At 29.5% G+C, this 6,440-nt stretch overlaps 1 pseudogene; it reads left to right on the plus strand.

Annotated features, from left to right (window-relative positions):
- The first annotated feature begins 1,433 nt into the window (after nt 1-1,433).
- Nucleotides 1,434-6,440, plus strand: part of LOC139426095 (astacin-like metalloprotease toxin 3) — a 6,107-nt pseudogene continuing 1,100 nt past the window's right edge.

Consider the following 6,440-nt stretch of genomic DNA (forward strand, 5'->3'; position numbering starts at 1 on the left):
TCTTTTTAGATAAGCGAACTATCGCTGTTTTGAAGTGTACATTCGGATAAGCACGTAATGCTTATCCGAATGCTTTCATTTTATGCGAAATATACATCCACCAATTTTTACGCTTAATCCACATTACCCAACAATAATTAAAGAGACACTTTCAGTTTTTGACCTTTTAAAATTTCTCAAGAAACACTCAGATGATTATTTTATAAATTTAGTGGTATTTAGGCCATGAAATTTCTCCCACTTATCAAGCAAGCTTTAAGCTTTCAGAGGTTTGAGGAACCGGTAAAATAAATTACGAGTGAAATTAAGTGGTTTTGAACATAATGTCAAAAAATATCGCATTGAACTTGTACCGATTATTTTGCTTATTATAAGCAATTATTGCATGAAATTTCTTATGCCTAACTAAAATATTTATGTTAGCACGGTCATTTTTATAAAATATAAATTTTTTCTTTTACTTTTTCTTCTATAAATTTAAAGAGATTCGACGAAAATAATCTAAATTTTTGGAGCAATTTTTAATTACTAACAAAATTATCATTTTAAAAAAATTCGTTGAATATTAAGACGTTACAAAATTAATTTTCTTCATAAATCTTTTATTTTTTTTAAAATCGTCACCAATACAGTAATTACGAAAAAGTTAATCACAACAATACTGTAATATTAAGTAAAAATAATAAGAATGAACACGGAAAAAGCAAAATACTGTTATTCTGCAATGTAGTCTAAAAATCATATAGCAAAATAGCATTTGGGATATGAGCTGCAAAGACCCTAACGAGAACAACCAAAATTTGCTCTGTGGAATTTAGGTCTGGAAATACTGTATCAATTTGTCACCAGGCTAATCACTTCATCAGCTAGGATAAGGTAAGAATATCTATGAGTAAATAAATATACTTGACTATGTGTTAACAGTTTATTCGTATTTTTCATATTCTGAACCTCAGCATATTCTCTATTTTCCTTCATCAGTCTTTTTATTATGTCAAAAATCCGTTATTAAATAAAAAACGTACAGATGGAAAGGATAACAATGGCAATAATAAGAATCTATACTATCGGTTAAAATAAAAATGCTGGAATTTCGATTATTATTATTTAGGCTTAAAAACTTCAATTGGTATTTGTTTGAGTTAATAGTTAAAAAAAATAATAAAATAAAAAAATTAACAATTTATATTTCGCAATGTACCTCATATCGGATAAAATTTGCAAAATGTGTTTACTCCCCCTGTTCTTAATATTGTTTACCTGATAAAAGCAAAAACGCCGATTTAGGATTATATTAGATAAAATCATTTTTTGTTCTCTTGCAGCAGGTTTTTCTCATCAAAGTTTGATAAGAGAGTACTTAAAATAGGCAAACTACCTATGCAAATTTATACTTTTAAGAAATCTGCTTAACACATCTTTAACTTGTAGATATGAAGACTAGTATCTTCCTAATTGGTTTGCTGTCCGTTGCCTTAGCTGGTGATATTCCACTAAGTTCTGAAGAAAGAGAAGGCAATATTAAATTTATTTGAAATACCTAATTTGAAATGATCGAAAACGTTATAAAAATATTTTTGTAATACACATCATTTAAAGCTAACGTATTCTAATGTCAAAGAAAAAGGCAACTAAAACTCAATTTTCATAACGACATGTCATTGGTAGAAATTTCTAATGATTCTTCTCTAAGGTACCGTTTTCTTTATATGTCAATAAAAAAAAACTTAAATTATTTTAACTTTAAAAGGAAAATTGATTACAAATCTAACATGAGGTGCCGTAATGACCGTACCTAAATATTATTATCGTGTTTTATTATTTTAGTATTTTCTGAAAGCATACATTATTAATACACTGTAGAAAATACTGGAGTGTATTACGGTATAAGGTACCAGCACTTTGAGTACTTCATCCGTAAAATCCGTTGCCGTAAAATAAGTTTCATCATAAATTACATTTACCGTAAAATATTATACCGTAATTCTTACGGAAATATTTACGTATATATATATTAATTCAGTGATTTTATAGTAATTCGATAAAAGTATACTGTAAAAAAAATTGGTACGAATTACGGTAAAAGCTATCGGCATTTTGGGTGTATCATCCGTAAAACTCATTGTACAGGAAAATACGTATAATAAAATAATATATCGTAAATTACATTTACCGTGGAATATTTTAACGTAATTTTTACAGTAATATATAGCTATTTATATTAATTCAGTGATTTTAAGATAATTATTAGAATAAGGAAATAAATATAAATTTTATCACATATTATAAAACCATATTCTATTGTTAATTTTGCCAAAATTATTATGAATGTACATCGGTAAAAATTACCGAGCTTTTTACCTCGGTAATTTTTACCGAGCTTTCGGCTTTCCCATAGACCCGCAGAAAATTTTACCGTATTCAGGTAGTTTCGATCATACTTTTTTTTTCAACTCAGAGTGGATAAATTTTATATTTTTTATTTCCTATTTAGTATTTATATTGTTATTATATTAATAATATTGCATATATTGTATTAGGGCATGCTAAGATTAGTTACAGAGTAATATTTTGCACAAATATCTAATAAACACTCTGAACTGGTGTTTTATTAAAAAAAAAGTGTCTATTTCTTTCTAAAATGAAACTCACAAATAAAAAACAAAAGTGTAGAAATATCCGTTTTAGCAGACCATAATTATTTTTCCATTTCAGTAGTATTTTTCATTATTATTCACTAATTAGATTCATTTATTTGTTATTATAAAGCATTATTTCATTAATATTCCTGTGTCAACATTTCATTAGGTGATAAAGAAAATTTCTTGACTGTAAAAAAATTATAAGTTTATCTCCTAAATTTATTTTTATAATTTAATTAGAATTTTTCAACAACTTTATTTTTAGAAATTGCCCAAAGTAGACTCATGAAAAAATTAAAACGGTAAATGTAAAATGTTAAGAAATTTAAAATGTTAATTAATTGCTGTAGCTGAATTTTACTTAAAGCTACTAAGAAAATGTCTAGTATATATGTTTTAAATGAATTAAATAATAACCATCAAAAATTACATAAGCCCTGCCTATAATATACGCCGCTTTATTTGGTAGAATGAATATAACTCGGAAAACATTGCTAATTTAGCATGCGTAACTAAATAAAGAAAAATATTAAATAAGCCAAGGGGAAAAGAAAAATGAGCCATACTCTTTTTTTATTCGGTCAATTGAAAACTAAATAATGAAAACTGGTGCTTATATTCTTGTAATTTATATTTTAGAAGCTAGAAAAGCTTTATACAGTCCTGGTTTGTTTGGTGGCGACATGAGAGGTATTGTTTTTGTAAGTATTAGTTTCTATTTCTCTCTCTGTCTCTCAAACACGCAGTAAATAATAATTTCTTTAATTCTAGACGACATTCCTTCAGATTTTAAAAATAGTAATAATAAATTGTAGTGATGCATTATATTCATAAACAAATCTTATCATTTAGTTGTGTGATATCAATCAAAAAGTGGGCTATTCAATTCAAAGAGTAAACCAAATTTGAATTAAATTTCACTTAACGTCAAATATACACCGAAGAGTCATTATGACCACCCACCATCTATAACAATGGGCTCGCCCAGGTTTTCATGGTTTCTCGCCCAGGAACAATGTTTTCATGGGGCACATTAGGACCCATAATCCTCATAGAACAATACCTGATGTCTGTAAGCTACTTGAACATAGTTGCAGACCAGGTTCACCCATTCATGGCAAATATTTTTCCTGCGGGGGATGGTGCTACCAACAGGATAATGCACCATGTCATAAGGGTCGAATCGTCATGGATTTGTTCGAGGAACATTCCAGTGACTTTCAAGTCATGTCTTGGCCCCCAAAATTCACATGACCTTAATCCAATAGAGCATTTGTGGTCCTACTTGGAAAACCAAATTTGTGCTGCCACGCTACCTTCCTTGCAATGTGAGGGAATTGCAGGAGCAGTTGATGAGGGCTTGGTACCAGACACCTCAGACTACCTATCAGCACCTTGTTGAATCAATGCCGCGGCGGGTGCTAGCAGTTTTGAGGGCTAAAGGTGGTCCTACATGTTATTAGCAGGGTGGTCATAGTGTAATGGCTTTTCGGTGTATATACATCACATTTTCATAACTTCAATGCAAAATTCCTCACCTGGGTTTTCTTGAGTAAAATATGTTTTATACACTATTATCATGATTTTCAAAATATTGTCATTTTTCATTTGAAAATGCACTATTTTGTTGTCAAAAAATATTGTGAGCAAAAACTTAAAAATATTTAAAAAAATATTTGCAATATTTGCTCTGAAAAATATTTGCGTTTTAAAACTTTCAACAAAATATACAATATATTTGTCTAAAGAGTATTATTAAAATGTGTTTATTAAAATTTGTGTAACATTGTGTAACTCAAACCTGTGTAACATTTTCTAAGACCAACAATTGCATTTCTTTTTTATTTCTGAAGATCAACAAGAGGCCCAAGAACCCATAAATAAAGCCTTTGAAGAATATCACAAAAACACTTGTGTTCGTTGAAAGGACTAATGAGGAGGACTACGTTGAACTGACTTGGATATCCGGAGACGTGTAATAAAAACTTCCCTTTTTTAAGATCAAGATAATGTCCTGAAATAACTGCGCATGCGTGAGCAAGCATAGTTCTTTCAGCTGTCATATAATAACTTTTCTGCATACGAAGTAATTTTATTTGATACAGGCATAGTTGATACAGTTTTTGTAAATTTATTTTTAGCTGGTTTTTATCACCAATTTTATACATCTTAAATACAAGAAGGCAAATTAAGTATTATTAAGTACTTTTGCAAATAAATAAAAGAAACATACGTTAATTTAATGCTCATTTAATTTTAAATAAAATCATATAAAACCATTTTGGCTCCATCCAATCATTGTTTCCTCAGTTATTATTAAAATTCCTTTCGAGAATAATTGAACACCAATTTGTGTTTCAGAATTCGCAAAAAGCAAATTCTTACTAAAACTCAGAGCTATATTAAACAATCAACTCAGTTTCACACCATAAATCTAAACTTCAAATCTAATCTCGAAAATTCATTTTTCTTTTTTTATAAAAATTTTTATTCAATGAGAATTAATTGAATCTCTTTTCAATTTGATTTGACAAATAAACTTATTTTTACGATTATGATTTTTAATCTTGACCAATTTCTAAATTTTGATTTCTTTTTCTTTAGTATTGCGCTGTGATACGCAATGTGTGATTTCTGTTTCAGCAATGATTCGTAAAATGCATAAGGAAAAATCAGTCATTATTTAGTATTAATTGTTGCTGTCACTTAATAACTTAATGCTGCCGTCACTAAATAACAAAAGCACACTAAATCATCTAAACTAAAAAATGTTATTTAAGATGTTTTCTTAATACAGACATGCATAGTTTATATACAATAATAACTGAACTATAAAAGACAGCAATCAAGTTTACAGTTGGGAAAGAAAGACATGGTACGTTATGAAATTAATGCTGAAATTGTGAAAGTATATTATAATATTTCCTATGATTCCCATAAATCTGATCTCTGAACAGGTGCAATTCCGATGTGGGTAGAATCACTGGCAAACAGACTCTAAACCTAGGTACTCGTTGTTGGTTTACTGGAACTGTCATTCACGAATTCGGACATACTCTAAGATTCTATCATGAACATAACAGATCAGATAGAGATTTGTATTTGATAATGTATATGGAAAACGTAAACGAAGGTGAATATTTGGTTTCATGGTTATAATTTTTTTCTTTTGCAAAATAAATGGTCAATGCAAAACTTATTTGTTTATAGAATACTATTTCTTAAGCATTATTCTACCTTAACATTACATGCTTCATGCTTGATTGATATAGGTAAGTAGGTAACTAATTTATTTACGTCGCACTAAAGCTGCACAATGGGCTATTGGCGACAGGCTGGGAAACATCCCTGAGGATGATCACAAGTCATGCCATCGCAATTTGATTCTCTGCAGAGAAGATTACTCCCTTTCTTTGGTAGCCCGACGATCTACGTGAGAAATCGAGCCATTTACGGTAGAACAGTTTAACGAGGAACAATAACACGCTTTCTCGGTCCCTACACAGGCTGATCAAGGTGGTCACCCAACCGCTTACTGACCGCAGATCCTTGACTTCCCTGTTACACTAAAAACCGCGTCTTCGATTGATATAGAATATAAAACACTTGATATTGATTACTTACACGAGCAAATATTTTTGCGAATATACGAATATTTTTGCTCATATTAACAACTATCGTAAATCAAATATCAAAAGCGTATGTTTGCATATATATATATATATATTTAAATACAGTTATAAGCTGGCAAACGTCACTAATGTTATTATTTAAATAATTGTTAAAACAGAATCGTCT

This window comes from Parasteatoda tepidariorum, chromosome 7, assembly GCF_043381705.1.
Source record: "Parasteatoda tepidariorum isolate YZ-2023 chromosome 7, CAS_Ptep_4.0, whole genome shotgun sequence".
Taxonomy (NCBI): domain Eukaryota; kingdom Metazoa; phylum Arthropoda; class Arachnida; order Araneae; family Theridiidae; genus Parasteatoda; species Parasteatoda tepidariorum.